Source organism: Tenrec ecaudatus, chromosome 1 (genome assembly GCF_050624435.1).
Source record: "Tenrec ecaudatus isolate mTenEca1 chromosome 1, mTenEca1.hap1, whole genome shotgun sequence".
Lineage (NCBI taxonomy): Eukaryota > Metazoa > Chordata > Mammalia > Afrosoricida > Tenrecidae > Tenrec > Tenrec ecaudatus.
Window position 1 is genome coordinate 55,971,929 of NC_134530.1, and position 27,497 is coordinate 55,999,425.

The 27,497-nt window shown below is 45.9% G+C and overlaps 1 protein-coding gene and 1 pseudogene across 2 annotated transcripts in view; both read left to right on the plus strand.

The window, feature by feature from the left end:
- ZBTB8A (zinc finger and BTB domain containing 8A) overlaps positions 1–27,497 on the plus strand; it is a 49,589-nt gene that overhangs the window by 10,144 nt on the left and 11,948 nt on the right. The window contains exon 2 of one of the 2 annotated variants that reach the window (XM_075538983.1): positions 3,386–3,492. The gene's annotated coding sequence lies outside the window, so the exon portion shown is untranslated. The remainder of the gene's footprint in view (positions 1–3,385; positions 3,493–27,497) is intronic. The other variant, XM_075538991.1, reaches the window with a different exon arrangement.
- LOC142422676 (60 kDa heat shock protein, mitochondrial pseudogene) lies at positions 1,263–5,409 on the plus strand (annotated as a pseudogene).

Genomic DNA, 27,497 nt, shown 5'->3' on the forward strand with positions numbered 1-27,497 from the left:
GCAGTTCTGTGTCCAGCACTGGTGCTGGGTATTTTGCATATGTCATGACAGGTAGAAAAGACCCCTGTTGGTTAAGTGGTCAGCTCCTAACCAAAAGGTGATTTGTTCAGATGGTGTGGGATTTTTTAAACAGCTTTGGAATTTCATAAAGATGTACCAGCTTTGCAAAACCCATGTGGCAATTCTCTGTCCTATCAGGTTGCACTACATTGGAGCCAATTTGGTTTGGGATTGATGACAGGTACAAGGGACCCTGGTAGCATAAGGATTAAGCACTTGGAACCCACTAAGCAACTCAGCGGGAGAAAGGCTATGAATCTACTTCAAGGAGCCCTGGTGGCATGGTTGGGCAAGTGCTTGACTGCTAACTGCAAGGGTAGAGGTTCAAGACCACCAGCAGCCCCTCAGGAGAAAGACGAGGCTCTCTGCGATGTTATTTATCTTAGCCATTATCTTATTTAATGCTCTTGACTGATTTCTTAGACTTCAAAGAGGGGCCCTGGTAGCACACTGAATAAAGCATAGAGTGGCTAAATTGCAAGGCTGGCAGTGTGAGCCCACCATCTGCTATAAGGGAAACGATGAAGCTGTCGGCTCCCAAAAGAGATGCATAGTCTCAGAAACCCTATGGAGCAGTTGTGCTCTGTCCTCTAGGGTCACTATGAATTAGATCTACTGGATGGCAGTGGATTTGTTTGTTTTTTGAATCCTCTTTCTTCAAAGAGGAAACTGATGGCTAGTTAGTAACTTGTCTGAGTCACACAGTTAATCCTTGGTAGCCCGGAGCGCGCCCTGCTGCACACTGCACGCTGCTGGTCACTGACAGACCCCCTGGCCCTTCTGCTTAAACATCAAGACACATGAGTGACATCCGGGCCTAGTTGCAGGGAAGACAAACCACTCTAGTGTTCTAAACAGAAAGGCCCTCAGGAAAGGGCATTGGGTGCTCTTTACAGACCAGCTCTTGGAGCCAGTTCATTCCAACTCCATCCCCTGCTGAGAAGTTGCCTCTCCATCGCAGGTGCACTAAGTCAGAGCCCACCGCCCACCAGAGTTCCTGCTAAACCATTGGGTCTGACTCCAGTCTACCTGGGGTGGAAGTGCACATTCTTAGCAAGGCGTGGAGTTGGAATGAACTAGTTCAAATCCCTGTGGCAAGCCCTTTGGAAGGACTTGGGGGAGTGAGTTCCAGGCTGAGCCTTTAGAGATGAGTTCCAGAACTGAGTGCTAAACAGGCCCTGCAGGGAAGGAATCAGGCCACCATGGGTACTGCTAAGTTCCAAGTGACCCTGCGAGCAGAAATTCGGGAGCCCAGACACTGCTGTTCCACACTGCCTTTCTACGTCCACCAACTAGTGACTGCTATCTGACCCACACTTGTCTCACGACGTCCATGAAGCTCTGACACTTGACTGCTGCTGCAAAAAGCCCGGGTTTCCATGGCTACGCTGGTGGGGGGGGTGGGGGGGGGCCCTCAGCCCGGGGCTCTGCTGCCTAGAGGGAAGCTGCCTTCCAGCTCTCCCTAGTGGCGGCTGTTACATGCTGTGGTCGATTCCTGCTCAAAGTCACCCTCCAGGACAGTGTCCAACTGCCCCTTAGAGGGTTCCAGGCTGTCTTCTGTATGGGGCAGAGCACCGGGTCTTTTCTCTGGAGAGTTTGTACAGCTGGTGCACTGGTTAGCAGCCAGGCACTTTAATCTCTGAGCCACCAGGATCCTTACCTCTTCCTTTAAGGAAATCTGATTGGCCATTAAGGAAATCCCTTTCACACAGGGAAACATCACTGGGCAGGAGCCTGGGAAGTGCCCTTTCAGTTTTCCAGACTCTGCAGAACAGGAAGGTCCCCTGGGAGGAAGATTGCATGAAACCATCCATGCTTGCTCCTGCTCATACCTGTGAGGAGGCGTTTATTGCCAAAATGCCACCTTGTTGGTATGTAAGAACAGTTTAGGGCTCAGAATGTGCTCAGGAATCAGGGCTTTCAAATAATTACAGCTTGAAAATTAATTACACAGAGCAGCTTTTGCTCCCCACCGAATTGTATGAGTCAGCATGTTCTTCGAGCGGCACTCTGGAGCTGGCCACAACAACGCCCTTCTCCACGGGTCCCCCATACACTCGGGTCAGAGGGTGGCTGGCCCAGGAGCAGGTCTCAGAAAGCAATAATGGGCTCAGACTCACAGGACTGGCCGGTTTTCTGTTGTACGTTGGGTTGCTCTAAGTGAGAACCGACTCGCCAGCAACAACATGGAAACAAATCCTAACAGTCTCTATATCAATAAAACTTCATAGTCATGAAAACAATAAAACAGAAGGAGCTCCTTTTTTATATACATAATTGAAAAGGTTTGGGTATACAATAGAAAACAAACTTGTCTTACAGTAAGAATTCTTACAGGGACTGGTGCCCTCTGGAACAGTCAGAAGATGGGAGGGAGGGCGTGGGGCTTTCTGAACCACGGGGCAGGATTTTCTTTCTCCCTCCTACTTCTCTCTTAACTACACTTTTAGATATGCTGGATGTCTCAAGGTGAATCTTTTTTTTTCCCAAGGTGAATCTTAAAAGCGATTCTTTTGGCTACCTTGCATGTCTTACCTCTGCCCTTTGTGGGAGAAAGGCTGCCCTCAGACCTGCCTGGAAAGAGTCGCCTCTCTTAACAAGTTTCTTTTATTGTCAGGTTAATGCGTTTGATTGCTTTCAAGTTGCCATCATATATTTTCATACTGAAAATCTTTTTTCTTGCAAACTTTTAAATGTGAAGGTTGTAGTTAACATATAGTGTTATTTATTTCTTCGTGTATTTTATATATGTGTAAGGGAGCCCTGGTGGCATAGTGGGTTATGAAGTGGGCTACTTACTTCAAGGTTAGCAGTTCAAAACCACTAGCTACTCTGGGGCGGGAGGGAGGGTGGAATGGGAGAGGGAAGGTAAGGCTTTCCACCCTCATAAAGTCCATTAACTAATCACCTGTGCCAGGTTATCTGTTTTCACCTGTGAAGGAAGTAATACCTGGGAACTGCTCCCAGATGTTTCATGCCCCCATGCCCAGCTGCCACCTGTGCGTCAGTGCAGGTGGATGTTGCTGTGATGCAGAACAGGTCTCAGTAGGGCGCCTGGGCTAAGATAGACCAGAACAAAAGACTTGGTGGTCTCTTTATGAAAACCTGCCAGCGAAAACCTCCTGGGCCACAGGGGTCTGGCCTGCAGTCAGTCCTGGGCACAGTGCAGGCTGGGCAGCTTATGCTTCATGGGAAGGGGCACACCCCAAGTCAGAGGTAGCGTGAGTCCGGGCCTCCTGGAGGGCAGCCGACCATCACTCCTGAGCAGGGCTTCGGTCACTGACTGCAGAATCGTGCTAGCAAGAGCTCTCTTCTCTCTCGACAGGACAGGCCTCGCCACACCCAGGCCAGCTTGGACTCAGGATCCTCGCTTTCTTACTTCATGCACTTGGCTTAACAGGGTTTTAGGAGCCGCGTCCATATAGTTAACAGGTATGAACAGTTTTAACTCTTGATATTATCCCTAACTTAAATGCATACATAAAAAAAGTAGAAGGCTGCAGTTGTAGATCTTTCTGCACCATAGGTGGATTGGTTATTTGAACATTCAATAGACAGACTCGCCACTGACAGCCAGTGGCTCTGCCTGCACAACCGCCGCTGGCCCGCAGAGACGCTCTCATTACCTGCAGTCCTTCAACAAGGGAGGCCAGTGTCCAGGGCACTGGCTCCTCACCTCACTGGGGCTTATGCCAAAGATGTAAAATTTGGTGCAGACGCCCAAACCCTAATGCTTCAAGGCACAGACGAGTTGACTGATGCTGTAGCCGTTACTGTGGGGCCAAAGGGAAGAACGGGGATTATTGAGCGGAGTTAGGGAAGTCCCAAAGATGGTGTCACCATTGCAAAAATTGATTGGCTTCAAGGATTAATACAAAAATATTGGGCCCAAACTTGTCCAGGATGTTGCCAAGCCACAAATGAAGAGGCCGGGAGGGCACTGCCATTGCTGCGGTATGCACACGTTTTATGGCCAAGGAAGGCTTCGAGAAGACAAGCAAAGGCGCGAATCCAGTGGAGAGCAGAGGAAGTGTGATATTCGCTGTTGATGCTGCCATTGCTGAGCTTATGAAGCAATCTAAACCTGCGACAACTCCTGAAGAAATTGCTCAGGTGGCTATAATTTCTGCAAAGGGAGACAAAGAAATTGGTACCACCCGTTCTGATGCAAGGCAAAGACTGGAAGAGTGGTGTTGCCACTGTAAAGGATGGAAGCCATTGAACGATGAATTAGAAATTACCGAAGGCATCAAGTTTGACCGAGGCTATATTTCCCCATATTTTATTAATACAGCCAAAGGTTAAAAAATGTGAATTCCAGGGTGCCTATGTTTTATTAAGTGAAAAGAAAATTTCTAGCATCCAGTCCATTGCACCTGCTCTTGAAATTCCCAGTGCCCACCATAAGCCTTTGCTCATAAGTGCTGAAGATGCTGATGGAGAAGCTCTAAGCTCCGATATTTTGAATAAGCTAAAAGTTAGTCTTCAGGTCATAGCCGTCAAAGCCTTAGGTTTTGGTGACAATAGAAAGAGTGAGCGTAAAGACGTGGCAATTGCTACTGGTGGTGCAGTATTTGGAAAAGAGGGATTGACCTTGATTCCTGAAGACATTCGGCCACATGACTTAGGAAAACTTGCAGAGGTCATTGTGACCTCTAGTTGGATGTCAAAAGTAGGGAGTATGAAAAGGAACAACCTAATGAGGGTGTAGAAAACTTTCGGCGGGAGCAGCTGTGCTAAGGTGGGTGGGACATGGGATGTGGGAGTGAATGAAAAGACAGAGTTTCTGGTGCACTTAGTGCAACACGCTGCTGTTGAAGAAGGCATCGTTCTTGGAGGGGGCTGTGCTCAGCTGCCGTGCATTCCAGCCTTGGGCTCGTTAACTCCAGCAAATGAAGATAAGAAATTTGGTATTGAGATTTAATAAAAGAATACTCAAAATCCCTGCAGTGACCATTGCAGAGACTGCAGGTGTTGAAGGACCTTTGATAGTTGAGGACATTATGCAGAGTCTCGCAGAAGTCGGTTATGCTTGGAGATTTTGTGACTATGGTAGAAAAAGGACTCACTGATCCAACCAAGGGTTTAAGAACTGCTTTGTCGGATGCTGCTAGGGTGGCGTCTCTGGTGACCACAGCAGAAGTTGTAGTCACAGAAATTCCTGAAGAAGAGAAGGACCCTGGCCTGGATGGGCAGAAGGGGCATGGGCGGTGGCATGTTCTAAGCCTTAGAATAGTGCTCTGCCATTTCTCCATGAACTGTCTCAGGAAGCTCCAGGCAGTGTTCCTCACCAAGAAGTCGGTTCAAGAGATGAAAAGGCTGGCAGATGTTTTAAGAAAATCACTGTAACCATCAGTTACTGGTTTCAGTTGACAACACATGATGGTTTACTGCTGTCCCTGTCCATGCCTACAGATGATTTATTTTGTACTTTTGATTAAAAAGCGTATGCATTGCTGATACTGGGTGCAAGAGCCATGACCGATGGACTGCGTTCAACTGCAGTCGTGAGGCGTTTTTACTACTCTTCCGTTACCATCAGGATTTTAACGCTCACCTCCGCTGGGTGAGAAGTTAAGAAGCAGTCTTTCTGTGGAGTAAGAAAAATTGTGTACAGAGTAGGGAAATATGCAATTATGTGACAACCTTTCTGTAATAAAAACGTGTTTAAGTTTTAAAAAATTAATGTATGGCATGGCCATCATCCTGCTCTCTAGGGTAGGTTACTGTTTGTTGCTAAGTTGCTACTTCATTGCTTCTCTTGTGCATGTAGTTCTTCAGTTCTCCCTTAATAGGACACAAACTTACCTGTTACATAAAAGTTCCTATTACATAAACACCCAGGCTTGTAAAATCACAGAGATCTTGTGTGTAGCCAATCAGCGCTCAAAGCTGAGGCAGAGCCAATCCTCTAGAGAAGGAAATCACACCTAGAAAGGTCAGTTGCTTACCGAGTGCCAGATGCGAGGGCTTCACAAGCTTTCGGGGAAAATTGCATCATCTTTTAATTCTGTTTTTTTACCAGGACCTTTTTGAAGCTCCCTCATATAATTAGAATTATTGTCACACCCTCATCTCCATCTCCCTGCCCGCCCACCCCTCCCCCCTTCCCTGGTGCATCTAAAACACACTGGTTCATAGCACAGCTGTAGAGTGGCTGTCTTGGTTGATGCCTTTGTTCATACAATGGGTGTGATGAGACACCTGCTGGGAGGACCCTCCAGCCACTGTGGGGAGGAAGGCCAGCCCTCTGCTTCCGTAAGGATGGATAGCTCAGAGACTCGGTGGGGTCACTACGAGGGGAATCGGCTCCTTGGCAGTGGGTTTGGTTTTGGTTTCATGTGAGGATCCAATGAGACAGGTATATGAGGGGGTACCCCCCAAACCTGGAATTCCCCCTCCAAAAAACGACACATTAAATTTTTTTTTACAAAACAATCTTACTACTTTCAAAGCGCTCTCCATTACACATAATACATTTGTCAAATCTGCGATTCCATTCTTGGAAACATTTTTCAAACCCATCTGTTTGGATGGCTGACAGCACCTCCCTCGTTTTTTTTTTTTCTTCACATCTCCTACTCATCAACTCTCTGTCCCTTCATGTCCCTCTGCATTCGTGGAAACAAAAAATAGTAGCATGGAGCAAGGTCGGGTGAGTAAGGTGTGTGGGGCAAGAGAGGCATGGTGGTTTTTGCCAAAACACGGTGCAGTGAGATGGCTGTGTGAGCAGGTGCATTGTCGTGGTGGTAAAACCAGTCCCCCATCTGCCACGAATCAGGCCTTTTTTGTTGCACACTGTTACACAGTCTTTTCGGAACCTCTAAATAGAAAGCTTGATTAACAGTCTGCCCTGGTGGAATGAACTCCAAATGCACTACCCCCTCACATCACACCCAGGTTATTTTGGGTAACCCCTCATGTATAATACATATTTTGGTGAGGAACACAATTCAATCCATAGCAATTATATTTCCGAATTTTCTAAAATTCTCTAGTTTGTCTTTGTCACCGTGCCAATTTTCTTTCCTCGATTTTAACTCACTATTCTTGCTTATTTCTTCATAAAACCTTAGGATAAGCTTGTATTGATCTTAAAAATCACTCTCTGGTACTTTTGTTATTATGAAATAATACTTATAAATTAACTTAGAAAGAGTTGACATCTGAATCCATTGAGTCTTCCTACTCAAGGGTTTTGTCTTTCCTTGTACAAGGTGTTTTGAAGTTTTCTTCCTGTGGGTTTATGCATTTCTTATGAAACTTATTCTTAGGTATTTTTATATTTTGATGATATTTTAACTGGGAGTCTTTTATTTGATTATATATTTGATCAGATGGTCATTTGTATATTTGAAAGTTATTGATTTCTTACATTAACTTTATAATCTCCTTCCTCCTGTGAATATGCCTCCTGTTTGTAGTCAGTTGGCAGTTGATTCTCATGTTGACTTTTCCAGGTAGGTAATCATGGTATCTTTAGATAATCGTTTTACCTACACTTTTCAGTGGCCATCACTTTCATTTCTTTCTCTCGTCTAATTGCATTGGCTAATTCCTCCAGAGGAGTGTGGTCCGAAGGAAGTAACAGTGGGCATCCTTGTCTTTTTTTAAAAATCATTTTATTGGGGGCTCGTACAATTCTTACCACAATCCACACATACATCTATTGTGTCAAGAACATATGTACATTTGTTTCCATCATCATTCTCAAAACATTTGGGCATCCTTGTCTTACTGCTGACTTTACTGGGGGTTTCTAGTAGGATGCTAGATGTGGATAACTTGTTTTATTATTAAGAGCATGCCAGGTTCTGTCTCATGGACTCACAGTGACCTTGAGTATGTCAGAGTAGAACTATGCTCCGAAAGGTTTTCGGTGACTGGTATTTTGGAATTAGATCTCCAAGCCTTTCTTTCAAGACACTTCTAGGTGGATTAGAACTACCAGCCTCTAGGTTAGCAGCCAATGCACAAACCATTCGTACCACTTAGGGTCTCCAGGTATGGCTCTCTACCTTCGAAGGGTTTACAGGGAGACAGACACGAAAATCGAGTGCTATCGGTGTTTCAGTAAACAATGTCCAGGCACAAAATTAGGCTAGTAGTTCATCAGCTTTAGTCCTGTCGATATAGAACACACCCTCCAAATGCATGCAAATCGTGTTTGCTTAGTTTGCCGTTGAAGTGTTTTCTTTGATTAGGTATGGTTTCTCCTCGACTGAAGAGGCGATACAAAGAGAACATTGTGTGGAGAGCTCTTGTTTGTCCAGTGAGAACACTGGTGAAGATAAATGACTGATGACCTCAAGGAGCCTGCAGGAGAAAAGATCCGGTAGTCTGTTCCCATGGTCTACAGCCTGGACAGCCCGGAGGGCGGGGTGACAGGGGTGCAGGCCGGTCTACTTTGTCTTGGTGGGTTGCTGTGAATCAGAATTGGCTCAACAGAACAGCCATCACCACCAGTACTAGTGCCTTTTAAAATGGACTTAAAAATGGTTAATATAATTATCAGGACAGTTGGACTGAAATGCACTGGCTTGCTTTTGTTTTCTATTTGTATCATATCTTTTTTGTTTATTTTTCCTTTCTGCCTGCCCTCTTTGGATGCAATGTTTTGTAGTATTCCATCGTAACCTCCATCATCTCCAGACTTAAAGACTTTGTTGCATTTTCTTTCTTAGTGATTATTCTAGGGGGTACAGTGTACATTTTCACTTATGACATTCTACCTTCAGATAATGTTATGCCACTTCTCTCTAGCAGGGCTCAGCCTCGGGCCAGATTGGGCCCTCTGTCTACTTTTGTAAATCTAGTTGTAGTGGAGCACAGCCTCAGCCACTCGCTACGTGTTGGCTTGGGCTGCTTTTGTGCTACACAGTAGTGTGGAGTAGTTGCGAGAGACCACAGGGCCGCCAAAGCCTAAAACATTTTACTGTCTTGCTCTTGTGGCTCCAGACACTCTCAGTAACACATGTGTCTTATTGTCATTAGAATGCCTTCAAAATCAGTGTCCAATCAAAACAGTGACTTCCAAGCAACCTGTGGGGCCAATTTAATCCCAAGCAGAGAAATCAGTTCAGAAGGTCATGGCCTCTGTTTTTTGGGATTCCCCAGTGGGGGGGTAACCTTCATAGATTTTTTTAAAGTATTATTCATTGGAAGTTAATGTATATCATTCCATAGTTCAATCATGTCAAGCAGTATTATACAATTGCTACCACAATCAGTTTCCAAACATTCTTTTTCCTCCTGGACTCCTGGATTTCTTCTCTCTTTTATACCTGCCCCACCAGTGGGCACCCCCACACCACACCCCTGCAGGCTGAGACCCTTATTCTGCTTGTGCCCATAGGTTGATCCCTCCTGGGGTTCATAGACTGAAAACCAGAAACACATATGCCACACCTGGAGAGGGTGACCCTCAATGACATAGCCTCTGAGATAACCCCCAATATGAACAATGTGGAAAACCAGATCAGGCCCAGCGAGCATCCGAGGGGGGATCAGCTGACAAGGCTTTAACTGTTCAAGTTGGGTTTATCCTGTGATCTTCTCTTCTCATCTCTGCAGGGACTCTGATTAGGAACCCCTCTCCGCCCCCCCGCCCCCCCCCCCCCCCCCCGCTTTTGGAGAGAGGCAGAGCACCAGAGGCTTATTTCCTTGGCTTCCCACAGGCATCCACAGCCCTTTGCAAACCGGTTTCTCCGTTTTGATTCTGATACCAATCCCTCCTTTGACTTCAGATGTATGATGATGGTGTGCTTCTTCCATGTGGACTTAGTTGAAATATCACTTGGATGGCTGCTTGTTTGGAGATAAGCCTTTAGACTCCAGACTCTATTTTATCTGTTAGCTGGGCACCATCTAGTTTCTTCACCACATTTTGCTAAACACCCATATCTTCTGTGTTCCCTTCTTGAGGGTGAGTATCGAGCACGGCCATGATGTGAATCTATGTGTTTTTGTTTGTTTTTTATCTGCCTTGGGCTCCCTTTCAAAACCTCCTTGTTAATTTATGGTCGAGCATCTTCCCCATCATCCCCCTGGGCATAACAATCTTCCATTAATACTGTCTTTGATTAGCCCCTGGTATTACTTTTTTTAAAAGCCCTGTTGAGAGAGGGATATTGGGCCAATGTAGGCTAACTCCTTATTTCGGTACCTGAATATTCACTAGAACAGAATCCATCCATTTGTGACTGGACACTATTTACACAAACAATGGGGTTAATTGCCAGGGAAATTTAGAATAATCATCATTGAGAATGTCCCTCAGGTTTGCCGTCATCATACCCATCTGAATACAGCATCCAGGGCATTGATGTAGCCAGACCATGTGGGTCTGCCTGCCAACAGTTCAACAGTCTTGTACAGCTGACTTCTGCTTCCTCAGACTAAGTTCTCAGTTTACAAGTATGTCTAAGGTAGAGCCCAGTTCACTCAGTGGAATTTCCACATTGGATCTCACGGATGCAGCCTCTGGAGTATGCTATGCACCTTGAAGATCCAGGGTTCAGTGTCCCAGTGTTCTGTGGCACCCGGCCTGAGTCACTAGGGTGCACCCAGCAGCCTGGGTCAATATGGTCCATTCGGTGCACACCAACAAAGACACTGTCTCCGCTGGGGTCCCAAAAACATGCTTAGTCACGCCCCCCCAAACTGGGGGTCGGTCCTCTCTCTTTTCCTACCAACAGACATGCACTTGTCTGCTGCTCGCTTTCCTCTCTCGTGACTTGCTTTTCCCATCAGTATCCCTCTGAGCAGTAATATAGTCCTCGGGGCTTGGTGGGCTAGGATGCGGTCCTCTCTCTCTCTCCTTCCCTCTTAGTTTGATCCCGTGTGTTCTGCGCAGACTCGCCCTCTCCCCAGCTGTAGCTTCCGTGCTGTCCACTGTAGTGCATTCTTCAGGGAGTCAAAGTAGCTGGGGTTGGAGCCGGCCCCGCAAACCTCTCTGTTGGTTCGATCCTTCATGCCAATGTTGCCTTCAAGTCTTGGTTGTTTCTTATTTCTTTGGGGGTATGCCCAGTAATGGTATTGCTGGGTCATACGGTATTCCAGGTGCCCTCTGTTTGAGGAATTGCCATATCGCCTTCCACAGTGGCTGTAAGGATTTATGAGGCCACCAGTAGTGGATAAGAGTTCCAATCTTGCCATACCCTCTCTAGCATTTGTTGTTCTGGCTTTTTGTTTTAATTTGGCTACAGTTAAGCATGTTAGATGGTATCTCGTGATTTTTTGACTTGCATTTCCCGGATGCCTAGTGAACAGGAGCATTTCCTTGTGTGTTTATTAGCCATTTGGGTGTCATCCTTTGTGAATCGTCTGTTCCTTTGCCCACCTTCTCAGAGGATTGTTATTTTTTTTTCTTGTAGGTTTGTAGCGTATTGCAGATTTTACTAATTAGTCTTTTGTCTGTTATGTTATTACTAAATATCTTTCCCCAATCAGTGTGCTCTCTTTTATACAATAGTGGGTTCTTTTATGCAGCTGATGAGAGAAAGTGTTTTATTTTTAATAGGTTCCTCTCATCTATTTCATCTTCCACAGAGTATGTTTCCTGTGTCATCTCTGATAGCCCGTTTATCCCCTGCACTAGGGCACTTAGATTTGTCCCAACTTTCTCCTTGAGGATCACTTCTAGCTCTTTGATCCACCTGGAGTTGTTTTTTTGTGCCAGGGGTGAGATACAGATCTTGTTTCATTCTTCTGCAAGTGATATCCAATTTTCCCAGCATCATTTATTAAAGAAGGCACCTGCTTCACATTTAATGCATATTGGACCTTTGTTAAAAATCAGTTGTCTGTATGTGGATGTTTTAATTTGGGGGTTTTCTGTCCTAATCCATTGGTCTGTGAATGTATCATGATACCAATACCAGGCTGTGTTGACAACTGTGGCTGTATAGGAGGTTTTGAGGTCAGGTAGTGTAAGACCACCTACTTTGTTCTCCTTTTTGAAGAAGTCTTTGCCTTGGACAGATATTCTTGGAGGACACAGGATGATCACAGAGATTTATGAAGAAGTTTTTTAAAAAAGAGGAAAATTCCTTTGGTGGCAGGAAAGTTGTGAGCACGGATTTTTTTCCCCATCAGGATATTGCACCTGCTAATTCTTTGACACTAGCAAGGGCTATCCTAGGTGCATTTCAGAGGGACTACCTTATCCGCACCACAGCCCCTTCCGAGTTCCTCTTGTCCCTAGGGTTCCAAGAACATTTCAAAGGAGCGTCACTTGAGTCCTCTGAGGTTGCCCAAACTGCTGCCGCGGTGCATCAAGGAGCGCAAAGATTAGAGCGTTGGAACCACTGCCTGCAGATGGCCATACACCGGACAACCAAACTCACTGCACGGTTGCCGACTCACAGGCACTCCGGACAGGGCAGGGTAGCACTGCCCTGTTTAGTCCTCCAGAAGAGCACTGCTGACCTTACAGTTAGCAGCCCGACCTGTATCCACTACGCTTCTCGGGGGTCCTCTGCAGAGGGTATAAGCTACTTAGAGACTTATGTGCTTAAAAGCTAGTGAGCAGCCCACTTAGGTGCAACTATTCTTCCCTCCCTGTCCAGAGAAGAGAAGAGTGATGTCAGGATAGACCAGCCCCTAACACATCATCACAGGTCCGGTAGGTGCAATTGTACAGCGATAATAAGTAAAGATTATAGTAAAGTCATAGAGAGCATGAGAGATAGAAGAGAGTTTGAAATAATGGAGTCAGACACATCTCATGGTAGCATGCTCACCTCAGCCTCACTTGGTGGTCCACATGGAGAGAGATATATATATTTATTGCTAACCAAGGCTTTTATGTTCTCTGGGGACATACAAGCCCCCTAATTACAGGAAAGGGTTGTGTTATAGGTAATACAGTAATGGGAGGGGGTGATCTAGGGATATCCATGTAATAGGAAGGGGAGGTGATAGGGGTACACATGTGATAAGATGGGCGGATCCTAGATTCAAGATGGCAGCCTAACTTTGGATGTCATTGAGCCGGTTTGACCTGTTCTCTGGCCCACCATATAAACCATTATCAGTAGGGTATAAGCCCCAATTACAGGAACCAGACTAATGGCCACAAGCCTTTAGGGAGAAGTGGCCCACTGTCTTTAACAGCAGGAAGGAGCCCTACCTGTGCTGGGCCCAGATAGTAGTCTGGCAACTGACTGCCTTCAGGGAGGTGACTTGACAATCATTTACCATTAGCTGTAAGCAGTGTCCTAAGTCTAACATCTATTTGGGGGAGAAGACTTGGGAGAAATCTCTCTGTTTCCCACAGAGTGATGAAAATTGAAACACAGGTGGAGACAGTGAGTCCAGTAGACCGATGAACTACACAAACATCAACCTCCCACAAACTGACGGTGCCTGGCTACCTCCACCACCTCTTCTAAAAACGATCTCATCAGAAGACCCTGGATAGAGTGGGGTGGGGGAGAATATAGACCAAATCCATATGGCTAACATATGAAGAAATACTCTCAATCACTACCCACCCCGGAGCTGTGAGTCAAAACCATGATGACATACCACCTTACAGTAGCATTGGCAGCAAAGTTAAAAAAAACAAACACAAAAAACCTGAAAAGCAAATGCTGGAGAGGCTACCGAGAGATTGGAACTGTCAGACACTGCTGGTGGCACAGTACAACCACTATAACCACCGTGGAAAGCAACATGGCACGACTTCAACAACTGGGATTAGAAACTCCATGCGATCCAGCAATCCCACAGCTGGGCATGTGTCCTTAAGAGTAAGAGCCATTGTTCAAACAAACGTGCACATCTGTGTTCACTGCAGCACCGTTCATGGTAGCGAGAAGGTGCACTGTCCCAAATGTCTATCAGCAGAAGATGGGATAAAGAAGCTGCTACAGCAACATAGCCCACAGCCAGCCGAAAGTGTAGCTCTCTGCTTCTGCAGCGCCCTCCCAGTGGTGCCAGCACCCTCCAGGGACCCACTCTGGGACATACTGCTGCAGACCACCAGCATTGTCCCGCCTCCCTCGCTTTGGCCCCGGAGTGCCATCTGCTCCTTTATTTTAACCGCAGCTCCCACATCCCTTCCCGGATTCTCCCGGTCAGAATGAATCATGTCTCTTCGGGTTACCTGATGGTTTGCCTGTCTGTTAAAATATATCACATTCCTGCCTTATGCCTTTTGTGGTTCTGTTCTAGCTACCCTCCGCCCTCACCAGACAAGCTGAAGGCAGGGGGAACCCTGACTTCGCCTGCTCCGCCTCCGCCGCCTCTTGTGTGGTGCCCGGTGCGTCCCAGGGCTCCATAAGTGGGTATTGATTGAGTAAAGAACTGCCTGTCGAGCGACTTTTGCATGCGTTTTGCGCAGGGTGCTGCTGGTCCCCGTTTATCGCGACGCTGCTATTGGTGCAGTGGGAGGACTTTTGTTTTCCTTTTGCTCAGGTGCATTCCATCTTGAAGGCTGTCATTTTTTACCTTTACCTGTAAGGCCCTCAGGTCCTCGTGTTTACTTGTCTAATTCAGTGACTAGTACTTCCCAAACAAAGTTAAGTAGTAGTCAGAGAACCCTTCCTGATGCTTCTCTTGAGGGCAGGTGAGAAAGCATTTTCCAGAGGTAATGTCCATGGTGCTGGCCAAAGGGCACCATTGTTCAGTGTTGGTGGGAATGGAAAGGGACAGGACCTTTTTGGCAGGTCACGGGTCAGCACCCACTTAACATGCCTACGGATCAGATTAGTTCAGAAAAATTTGTTGCCACGTTATTTACAATAAGAAAACATTGTAAAATCATAGCCCAATTCCCTTGTTCCCGATGAGAAGAGAGATTTATTAGATTTTGGCTGACAAGATATGATAGTGAAATATTGGGTACTGATAGAATGCTTTTCTAGCACTATCTCCAGATTCCCCTGGCCTAACCTTGACTAGATTCTGGTTTTATTAGCACAGGGCCCCTGGCTTCTGCGTACCCTGAAGACATGATCAGATAAGGACTTAACAGAAGCTGGATCTTTGGGCAGATAATGAGCATGTGAAGACGCTCCCAAGATCTCTTTTTTTTTTTTTTTAAGTAATTTCTGGGGCGTGTGGAATTCCAAAATCCACTACTAGCTAGCGCTTGGTTGTCAAACATGGAGTGCGTTCCACTAGAGACATAACTCCTTGCACATTTAAAAAAAAATTTTACTGGGGACTCTACAACTCGTATCACGATCCATACATATATCCATTGTGTCAAGCACATTTGTACATTTGTTGCCATCATCATTCTCAAAACATTTACTTTCTACTTGAGCCCTTGGTATCAGCTCCTTGTTTTTCCCCTCTCTTCCTGCCCTCACCCATAAATCCTTGATAATTTATAAATTATTATTATTTTGTTGTGGGGGAAGCCAGCCCCCCACAACTAATCACGGGTTCTGTAACCACAATTGTACGATTAAGGAATATATAAAGATTATAGTAAAGTCATAGAGAATAATAGAGATAGGAGAGAAGGTAAAATAAAGAAGCCAGATACATTTCATAGTAGCTTGCTCACCTCCTGGAAGGCCATGATCTCAACAGCCAGGTCCACACACAGTGCGGGCAGAGAGGTCAGGAGAGAGTCTCTTTATTTCTGGCCAAGGCCCATAGATATTTAGGGGTATGATTACAGGTAACCACACACGTCACAGGAGGGGCTGTACAATAGGCATACACATCAGAGGAAGGGGAGGTACAGTAAGGGGATAAGATAGGGATGTACAGGTATTAGGAAGGGTACACATGTGATGAGATGGGCGGACCTGAGACAATATGGCAGCCTAACCTTGGTCACCCTTGAATGGGCTTGACCTCCTGGGCTCTCCTTCAGGGGAACAATCTACTATTCTTATCAGAAGGGAGTGGGCTCTACTTAGGGTGGGGCAGACTATACAGTCTGATTGCTCTAGATGGCTGACAAGCCCCAGGGAGAATAACCTCTGACCTGCTTTTGTTGACCTCCAAGTGTGTAGTCCTTTGCTCTGTATAGCAAGCAGCTGGGTTTGGCATGTATTTGGGGGGAGACAACTTGGGAGAAATCCTTCTGTATCCCACATTTTGTCATGTCTTACACTGTCCGACGTCTCTCTTCACCCAATTTTTTGTTGTCTGTCCCCCAGGGACGGGGTTATATGTAGATCTTTGTAATCAGTTCCCCCTTTCTGCCCCACCTGCCCTCCATCCTCCCGGTATCTCCACTCTGAGGGATCATCCGTCCTGGATTCCCTGTGTCTCCAGTTCCTATCTGTACCAGTGTACATCCTCTGGTCTAGCCAGATTTGTAAGGTAGAATTGGGATCATGGTAGTGTGGGGAGAGGAAGCATTTAGGAACTAGAGGAAAGTTGTATGTTTCATCACTGCTACCCTGCACCCTGACTGGCTCGTCTCTTCCCCGCGACCCTTCTATAAGGGGATATCCACTTGCCTACAGATGGGCTTTGGGTCCCCACTCCGCACTGCCCCCCATTCACAGTGATATGACTTATGATGTGAACCCTCCCCAGCTGCCCAGGCCTTACAAAGAGAAAAGGGAAACAAGTGATTCCCCCTTTTTCTTGGGGAAGAGGGTTCTGAAGCCCTTCTTGCATTCTGGGAGCCAGTGTCACGAACTAACTCCCTTGTGTTCACGAAAACTTCATTTGTCACAATCTTGATAAGCCCTTACTTTGACTGGCAGATCATAACTCATTTTGCCTCCTGAAGGTTAAGTGCAAATCCAGAATCAGTGTCCAGTAAGTGGCTTCATTGACATTCATTCCCTGCTGGCTTACTAGGACGTTGTTGCAGGCCCCATGAGGGAGGAGATCAAGGATATTTTACAGTATGTTCTGTGTGAGGGTCCCTGGGTGGTCTAAATAGTTCGTGCTCAACTGTTAGCCAAACGCCTGGCGGTGTGAACCCGCCAGTGTGGCACCTCAGGAGACTGGCTTGGCAATCTGGTTCTGAAAGGTCGTAGCCTGAAAACCCGATAGTGCAGTTCTGTACCGCATGGAGAGGGTTGCCGTGAACCTGAATCAACTGGACAGCAACGAGCACTTTCTGGCAGGCTGGCATCCTTCCATCAGAGATGCCTGAACCCAGCTCTGTGATTGACTCAGGCCTGGGAAATGGACCTTTGTGCTTCCACATGACAAGGCAAATCAGAGTTTTACACAACAGATCCAGAGGGGTTTTTTGTTTGTTGGTTGGGGGCATTGTTTGCTGTTGGTGTTAGAGAGATTGGTTTAATGCTTCAGTTAGCTGCTTATCTAGACCAGGGGTCCTCAAACTTTTTAAACAAGGGGCCAGTTCACAGTCCCTCAGACCGTTGGAGGGCCAGACGATTGTTTAAAAAAAAAAACCCAAAACTATGAACAAATTCCTATGCACACTGCACATATCTTATTTTGAAGTAAAAAAACAAATGGGCAAAAACACCCAATGGGCCAGATGAATGTCCTTGGCAGGCGCACGTGGCCCGCGGGCCGTAGTTTGAGGACATCTGATCCAGACCATTACCAGGGACAACATGATCTGTTATCCACTGCCCAAGAGCCAACCCTGCTGTCCACTGTGGTGATTGTGCCCTTCTAGCTGCCACCACTTAGCCCCTGCCAGCCCCCTCTGCCGTTTCAGGATGTAGTCGTGCTCATTTCAGTAGGGACCCCCCTCTGTTTGGCCCAAACTACAGACAGTACTCGATGTCAGTGAAGGAAGTTTCCTCTGGGCCTTTACATTTCTTCCTCTACGTTGTGCTAAGAAATCCTGGCACATTCTGGCACTGAAGGTAGCCCACCCTTGAGTTCAAGTTGCAGTCAACCACTGAATCAAGTCTTTCGAGCCATTTCCAGGTGTTTGAGCTAACACGTTCAGCAACAAATCCAGCCTGTCTCAAGAGTAGGTTCTTTAGGATCCATCTCCAAACACATTCCTGGGTTTCTGCTAAAGTCAATTAGTAAAATCTTATTTATTTTTGTAGCTTTGATAAATTATCTCCTCCGGGGCCTGACTTGCATTACCCCCCTAGAGATTCTTCACGGACTGGTGGCAATGAGGAGTGTGAGGGGTGAAAATAGGCAAATTTTTAGGCAACCCTGGTAAGGTAATGGCCTCAGGTGAGTTCTTACAGGATCTTCAAGTAAAGGAAGGCGAGTCTCCCTAGGGAAGACGAGGCTGTTCTCCCAAGTAGGGGTGGGGGGTAGGTTTAGTGGAATGTAGGAATTCGAGGTTCTCAGATTGTCTGAATCTATTCAGATGGCTCCATTCCAAGTGCCTGGCTTTCCCTCCACAATCAGTGCCCATCACATACGGCTCTCGGTGAAGCTGTAAATTGAACGTAGGTTACATGTTGGGGTCTAGTTTTTCATCTGTCTATACGCCACGACTTTCAGAAATACAAGGTTCATTTGGGGCGCCACCCAAAGCTCTGAAGGTAACTTGAGCTGAGAATTTAAAGCCTGGCACTTGTAGTTTTCTTTTTGTGAGCATTCGGTGCTGGGTGCCGTCTGTGTAGTCATCATCACTAACCGTGAGAAGGGCATGGGGCCGCCCTGGACGCCCCCTGGCCACCTACGGGACAAAGAGAAGCCAACTTCATACAGCCCGAGGTCCCTTTCCGCCAGGCAGAAGTCACACCTGCATCCACCCTCCGTCCTTCTTTACCCTATTTGGACACCACCCGTCCTCCCACGATGCTCTGCTTCTCTGTTAAGTCTGACAATTCATTGGAAAGGCCACACAGAACTCACACTACTCCCAGTTATGGGGGAGGGGGGACAGGTCACCACAAGCCAGGATCAGAGAACATAAGGATATATATATAGTCTTTTGTCCATAGGAGTGCCTCTCCTCAGCCAGCTGCCAAGTGGTGCCCTGTGGTCCTCAGCCTCTCAGCCGCTGGTCCCTTGGCCTCTGGTCTGGATGGGCCAGGAAGCTCATCTGCTGCTCTGCCCCGCAGCCTCAGAGTGTGAGAGCTGGCCCTGTGCTGTGCTGTCTCCTGGTCTCCGTGGCAGCCTCTGGTCTCGGCCTCTGCTGCTTCTAGCAGAGCGGGATCTCAAGCAGGCTGCATTGGCGGTGGTTCTTCCTGGACGGTCCTGGGACTTCTCTCTGCTTTCGAGGTGTCTCTTATACACTGAGGAAAGATTTTGATGGAGGTGTGCAGGAGACTAACTCCCCAAGGAAACAAAGATTCACACCCTCTAGAAAGATGGCGACTCAGAATACATCCACCTTAATCCTGTTCATTAGCAGAACAGAGATCTCCTTCCCAAATGGTATTCTAACCACAGGCATAGAGGCTGGACTTCATAAGGGGTCACATAGGGATTATGGCTAGAAGGGCTATCTATATTCATTGACTGCATCTCACTAACAGCAAGGTCAAGGGTACCAGGTACTTGGTCTCCCAGCCCTTGCCTTCAACCTCCGGCACTGCATCTTTAGCCAACTCAGTACTTTTAGTAATGCATTTTCAGAGAACGTGTACACAACCAATCATTTCTTCAGCACATGTTCAGTGACTGCCATTCTTCACATTGTGTTGGCATTCTCATCACTTCCGTTTTAGTTTCAGATGGCAATTTAATAATGCCACTCTGCGACACAGACGGACAGTGTTCTCGTTTCCATCCACCGCGAGGTCTTCACGCTGCGCTCAAACAGCAAACCAACCCTCAACTGCGCCTTTGGAGGCTCTCTTTCCCGGGACCTTTCCCATGGTCAAGATCATATGGTCACAGGGTCCTGTGAAGAAAAGAGCCGCCGCTCTGGATGTTGCAGACAAATAATTTCATACAGGGACCCGCGAGAGTGTGGTCGTGTCAGAGCCTGCAGCTGCGGCTGTCCCCGCTCTGCCTCTCCTCTCCCAGAACCTCTGGCCCCTTTTGCTTGTCGAACCCAGCGCTCAAGTCTTCAAGTCCCAGTCAGAAGAAGAGAATTTTCCTTTTTCCTTTTAGAATGAAACATCCCCCCCACTCAAGGACTCCTCATTCCTTAATCACGTTGATATTTGCTTACAGGTTGTCCGGAAAGCAAATTGTTAATGAAACTTAACTAAAAAAAAAAGAAAGAAAATTTCTGTGTTTTCATCCCAGGAATTCACTTTTTAATTAGACTTATAAGCATAGATTAAAGGTGTCCTCATAATACTTTTATGTCTGAGAAAGACGTGGTCACGACTCGGACTCAATCAACCAGTTCTTCTAGTAAACAAACTGGCATTGCTTTCAGGGATAGGAGTGGATTGTAAACAAAACTTCTCGAGAAACAAAAATCCAGGTTCTTGAGAAACACTTGGCTTAACTAAATGGCTTAAGTCAAACTGGCTGAAGTGAATTTATGGACTCAAGTAACTGAAAACTCTGAGGATGAACTGTCTAGCTTGAGGTTTGGCTGGGTCAAGAACGTGGTGGACAACCACAATATCAAAACCCAAACTTGTGGCTGCTTTTGTAAGTACAGCTTTGGGGGGCACATGCATGCCCCTTTCTTCACATATGTCTGTGGTTGCATCCACATTGCTGTGGCAGAGGTCAGTAGCTGTCCCGGATTCATGACTCAGAAATCATACATTGTTTCCTGTCTGGCCCTTTACAGAGAAAACTTTGCCGCCCCTGGTGTAAGGGACAAAGTGCTGTCAGCAGGACCTGGGCTCCGGTTTCTCTGCTCTGCTTTCCTGGACCTTTGCACCCCCCTTGTGGGGTGAGACTGTGCCCCACTCCAGCCTTGCACCTTGCACTTCCAGTTGCTCTAACAAAAATGCTAAGATTAGGTTTGAACTTCATCTGCTTGCCTGGACTATGTGCCTAAGCCCAAACCAGTAACACTGGCCCCAGGAAGGCAGTGCTCTGGTTTGCCAGCTCTGGATCCTAGTTACGGGTTCCTGGTGGCACAGGGGTTAGAGTGCTCAGCCACTCCTCCAAAGGCGGGCAGTTCGAACTTACTCGGAAAAAGAGATGACAGACTGCTTTAAAGATTTACAACCTTGGAAACCACCTGGGGCAGTTCTACTGAGTCCCCTGAGTCAAGATTGATCTCTCTACTGCAGTGGGTTTGGTTATTTTTGAAGTCATAATTAACCCCAACGATGGTAGGGAAAGTCAGTACTTCCCAAACCATATGAACCAGAAGAGGCCGTGGAGAGGTGGTCCTTTAAAGAGAAGTTGGGGAACTTTTCCCCTGCCAACTGGTTTGTGTGGCTGCCTTCCTTCCTTCATCATCAGAGGGATCAAGGAGAAAGAAAATGTTCTGAGAATGATGATGACAACACATGTACAAATGTGCTTGACAATGGATGGATGGATTGTGATAAGAGTTGTACGAGCCCCCAATAAAATGATTAAAAGAAGAAGACTTGCATGGCCAAGAGATTCTTGGCTAAAAAGCCAAAGCAATGGATTTGAATGAGTAAAACCAGGAACAACACCAAGAGGACACGCGGGAGAAGAACCGACCTGGGCCTGTAAGGGGTTTCCCGTGTGATGGTAGATGCAGTGACAGTCTGCCCAGTGCCCCAGCATCTTGGCACATCAAGTTGAAATGTTTGCCACTGCGTGAGTCCCTGGACAAACGTGCTGCCTGGGGAAATTCTGGGTTCTTGCTTCGTCTTTTATGCTTCTGCATTAATAGTTTGATTTAGTAAAAGAATTATTTGCAAATTAGACATAAAAGGCCATCAAGCTCAAATGCTAACACCCTTCTTAATGGTGAGATTGTAGCAGCATTTCTGTGTAGTCAATGACAGCTATGATCGCGGTTTTATTGTGCACACTTTCTAGGAGATCCCAGCCCTTGCAATAGGGTAGCCCAAAGAATGAGAACATAAAATGGAGATGGATAGAGTAAAACTCCTTATTTGCAGATACATAACTATAAAGAACATTCCATAAACCTTCCAGATATTACAGCTGGAAAGAGTTTAGCAAAATATCTAAATATAATATTCATATACACATATCAATAGTAAGCCTATAAACTTGTAATAATGTAGTAGAAGCAAAATACTCATTTACTATAGCAATAAAACCTATAAGCACTAGGAATAAATACAAAAACCTCCCCAAAACTCAGGCAAGTTGTTAAGAGAGAACACACGGAAACATTATTGACTATGAAAGATGACTTGAATAAATGGGGAATTATACCATGTTCAAGAGTGGTAGAATTCAATTTATAAAGATACAATTTCTCTTCTAGCTTATGATTTCCATGAAATTCCAGACAGAAGACGAAGAGGGGGTGTGTGTGTGTGTGTGTGTGTGTGTGTGCACGCGCGCACAACTTGATAAATTGATCCCAAAGTTTAGATGGAAAAACAACAGGCCAAGAAGAATTTTTAAAAAATTCCCCCCAGAAATAGAACTAGGAGGGATTCATTATAAAGTTATGGTAATTGATACTGGTAATTATTGGTAGAAAGAAAAGTAAATAAATCCAGCTGAACAGAAAGCTCATAAATAGACCCATGTTAACCAGGTTTGTAAGAAAGTATTATAATAGTGGGTTAGGATGGACTTGTCAGTAGATGATGCAAGTAAAACTGATTTTCCATATGAAAAAAATTAGAATGCCATATGCAAAAATAAATTGAGGTAAATTATAGCTCTAAGAGTGGGGATAAAAACAAACAAAAACAAACCAGAAGCCAGAGTAGAGACCTGAGGCCCAAGTGTCGACCACTGGAGATTCCCTCATAGAGGGTTTAGGAGAGGAGATGGGTTAATTAGGGTGCGAGGTAGTACCGATGAAGAACACAGCTTTCCCCCAGATCCTGGATGCTTCCTCCCCCCAACTACCATGATCCGAATTCTACCTTGCAGGGCTGGATAGGGCAGAGGCTGTACACTGGTACATATGAGGGCTGGAGGTACAGGGAATCCAGGGTGGATGATACCTTCAGGACCAAGGGTGTGAGGGGCGATGCTGGGAGAGTGGAGGGTGAGTGGGTTGGAAAGGGGGAACTGATTACAAGGATCCACATGTGACCTCCTCCCTGGGAGAGGGACAGCAGAGAAGGGGGGTAAGGGAGGCTCCGGATAGGACAAGATACGACAAAATAACAATCTATAAATTATCAAGGGCTCATGAGGGAGGGGGGAGTGGGAGGGAGGGGGGAAAAAAAGAGGACCTGATGCAGAGGGCTTAAGTGGAGAGCAGATGCTTTGAGGGTGATTAGGGCAAAGAATGTACGATGTGCTTTATACAATTGATGTATGTATATGTGTGGATTGTGATAAGAGTTGTATGAGCCCCTAATAAAATGTTAAAAAAAAAAAAGAACCCCATAAAAACAAACAAACCAGAAGCTTAGAAAATACCTTTATGATGCTGAGGTAGAGAAGAATTTCTTAAAACAAAACACAGAGCACATAACATAATGAATCAGCAAATTCAAATACATGAAAACTTAAACTTTTATTTATCCATGAAAGCTATCTTAAACAAAGTTAGAAAACTAAGAAGATATTGTTAAGCATAGAACTGACAAAGGATTAGTATGTAAAATATTGAAATCCAAACCCAACCCACGGTCATCGAGTCAATTGTGACTCACTGTGACCCTATAGGACAAAAAAGAACGGCTATTTCGGGTTTCTGAAACTGAGTCAGGGGACAGACAGCTTCATCTTTCTCCCGTGGAGCACTGCACCACCAGGTGCCTTATATATTGCCTCTTGGTGATACCTATATCAATAAGAAAAAAGACAACCCCGTTCAGACAGTAAGAGGATATTGGGGAGATCACATCATCAGACCCAATTCCCTCCCTCTTCACTTTCTTAGTTGGGTTCTTTCTACCAGAGGGGCAGACGTGGTTTCCCCATCCGTCAGTCCTCACTGCAAACCTCTGAAATAAGTGTTGTATTTTGCCCTTTGTGGACTTGCTGTGGGATTCGCTCTGACTGATGGACTATGTCAGAAGCAATGGTGAGCGTAAACCTTAAGAGACCTCATGTACTGCACATCTGTCAGTCTCATGGGGACTTGTCCAGAGTGGCCCATTGGCCCCAGGTGCAAGATGTGCGACACATGAAGAACCACCACCCCAGACACTCTCACCCATCAGGTGGACCTAAATCAGCTGATCCAGGCAAGGATAGGTGAGTGGGTGGGTGAGTAAAGGCAAGATCAGCAGAGCTGTCCTGCTAAGCCCAGCCTAGATCAGCACCTCACAGGCATGTGAGCTAAACAGAGATTACTGTACAATGTTGAGATTTGGTGGTTGGGCAGTCCTAGTAAACCAGCTTTTCACAGTGAAAGAAACCTGAATCATGGTTAATAAACAGACTGACAATTTCAGTCATATAAATAAATCCAACAGCATACCATGGCATGTGTACTCAGTAGAATGGCCAAAATTTTAAAATTTGACAATATTAAATGTTGACAAAGATGAGAAATTGATAAATACCACTAGTGGGATGGCATTTCAAAACCATGGGGCATAATTGTAGCCATTAAGTTGCTAAGCCATTGGGTGAGATGTCAGGAAAGCTATTTTGTTTCCTGATTTAAGTAGACAGACTCTGGGTGTCCTTTGGCCATGAGCATGGGCCTATGACAAAAGGTGCAAAGGGCATCCTGAAGCCCAAAGCACATCAATGGAGGGACATTTTCTGATGTTAATTTAATTTTGTTTCTCTATAGTGCTACGTGTACTGTTTTTCTGATATCTTTGTTTCATCAATAACTATATCAAAAAGCAGAGCGGAGAATGGCTTGTGTACCCAACACTGTTTTGAGGGTGATCTACACATTAACTTCTCACAGCAATCCTATGAGATCGGCACTGTTTTACAGACCTAACAGAGGTTACGTAAGTTCCTTAAGTCACACGGCTACTAATTGGTGGAGCAGGAATCCCAAATCAAGCTACCTTGCTGTACTGTCTGTGCTCATAGCTATCTATATGATACTCTGCACCATCTTTACCTCTGTTTGGAATTTATAAAATAGTCTAGTAATAGATCCTCTTCTATTTTCTTAAAAAAAATCATTTTATTAGGGGCTCATACAGCTCTTATCACAATCCATACATACATCAATTGTGTAAAGCACATTTGTCCATTCATTGCCCTCATCATTCTCAAAACATTTGCTCTCCACTTAAGCCCCTGGCATCAGGTCCTCATTTTCCCCCTCCCTCCCCACTACCCCCTCCCTCATAAACCCTTGATAATTTATAAATTATTATTTTATCATATTGTGCTCTGTCCTGCACCTCCCTTCACCCATTTTTCTGTTGTCTTTCCCCCAGGGAGGAGGTCACATGTAGATTCTTGAAATCGGTTCCCTCTTTCCAACCCACCCTCCCTATGTCCTTCCAGTAGCGCCACTCTCACCACTGGTCCTGAGGGGATCATCCTCCCTGGATTCCCTGTGTTTCCAGTTCCCATCTGTACCAGTGTACATCCTCTGGTCTAGCCAGACTTGCAAGGTAGGATTCAGATCATGACAGTGGGAGGTGTGGGAGAGGGGTAGGAAGCATTTAGGAATGAGAGGAAAGTTGTATTTTTCATTGTTGCTACATCGCACCCTGACTGGCTCATCTCCTCCCCAAGATCCTTCTGTAAGTAGATGTCCAGTGGCCTACAAATGGGTTTTGGGTCTCCACTGTGTACTCTCTCCCTCATTCACTATGGTAAGATTTTTTGTTCTGATGATGCCTGATAACTGAACCTTTTGACACCTTGTGATCACACAGGCTGGTGTGCTTCTTCCATGTGGGCTTTGTTGCTTCTGAGCTAGATGGCCGCTTGTTTACCTTCAAGTCTTTAAGACCCCAGATGCTATATCTTTTGATAGCCGAGCACCATCACCTTTCTTCCCCACATTTACTTATGCACCCATTTGTCTTCAGCGGTCGTATCAGGGAGGTGAGCACACAATGATTATTTTTTTTTGTTCTTTGATGCCTGATAACTGATTCCTTCGGCACCTTGTGATCACACAGGCTGGTGTGTTCTTCCATGTGCCTTTGTTGCTTCTGAGCTAGATTGCCGCTTGTTTACCCTCAAGCTTTTAAGATCCCAGACACTGTATCTTTTGATAGCTGGGCACCATCAGCTTTCTTCACCACATTCGCTTATTCACCCGCGTTGTCTTCAGCGGTTGTGTCAGGAAGGTGAGCATCATAGAATGCCAATTTAATAGAAGAAAGTATTCTTGCATTGAGTGGAGGCCCAATGTCCTTCTGATACCTTAATACTAAACCTATGAATATATGCATATTGATCTACTACCCCATACTCATATATAAATATATTTGCATATGTACATGTCTTTATCTAGACCTCTATAAATGCCCTTTGCCTCCCAGCTCTTTCCTCTATTTCCCTTGACTTTCCTCCTGTCCCATTATCATGCTCAGTCCCCACCAGGGTTTCAGCAACTCCTCTTCGTTACATTACCCTTGATCATGCCCTACCAGAACTCCTACACCCTCCTCACCACCAATTTGGATCACTTGTTGTTCCCTTGTCCCTGGGTTTATTAACACCACTACCTTTCCCCCCACTTCTCCCTCTCCCATGTCCCCCCCAGAACTGTTGGGCCCATAGTTTTCTCCTCCAATTGTTCATCCAGCCTACCTTATTTAGACAGACCTGCGGAGATAACATGCACAAAAACAAGACAGAGCAAAACCAAGCAACAATATACAACACACCAATGACAAAACAAAACACAAGAAAGAAAGCTTGTAGTTAGTTCAAGGATTGTTTGTTGGCCTTTAGGAGTATTTTCCAGTCCAGTCTGTTGGGACACCATGCCCTGGCCCCAAAGTCCACCTTCAGCATTCCCTGGGGACCTCGCCGCTCCATTCCTTTGCTTTTCTGTTGCACCCCCTTAATGTTTTGCCTTGGTGTGGTGGGATCAGATTGGGTGCAATTCCCACACTGTGTCTCTGGTGTTGTCCCCTATAGGGGTATGGGTCAGTGAGGGGCGGCACGTCTCATAGTGGAGCTGGCCATGTGGTCTTCTCTGTTGACTTGCTTCTCTAATTGGGAACATCTAATTGGCAACATCCTCACGGCCTGGTGGGCCAGGATGTGCTCCACTCTCTCCTCCTCCCCTTTCATCTGCTCCCATGTGCTCTGATCAGATATGTCCCTTTCCAAGAGCTGCAGATTCAGGGCCATTCTTTGAAATAAATTCTTCTGAGGGGAGGGTCAGGTGTCTACTTAGTAGTTGGGGTTGGGGCCGGCCCCCCAGACCTCTCCACTGGTTCCCTATTCCATGCTGGCATGTTGAAATCACATCTTGGAGCACTGGGTTGAAGTCTGGTCCTCTTTCCCTGTGGAGACATAAATAATACCCTCCCCTTGGGTGGGTTAGTGCCCTGTGCCCCGCTACCCATTTCTTTTTTATTATTATTTTTTTCCTTTCCCCACCTCCTCTTAGTTGTCTACCATGCGTATCCCTGTATTTGGTCTGGTCCCTGCCATATTACCTGGTC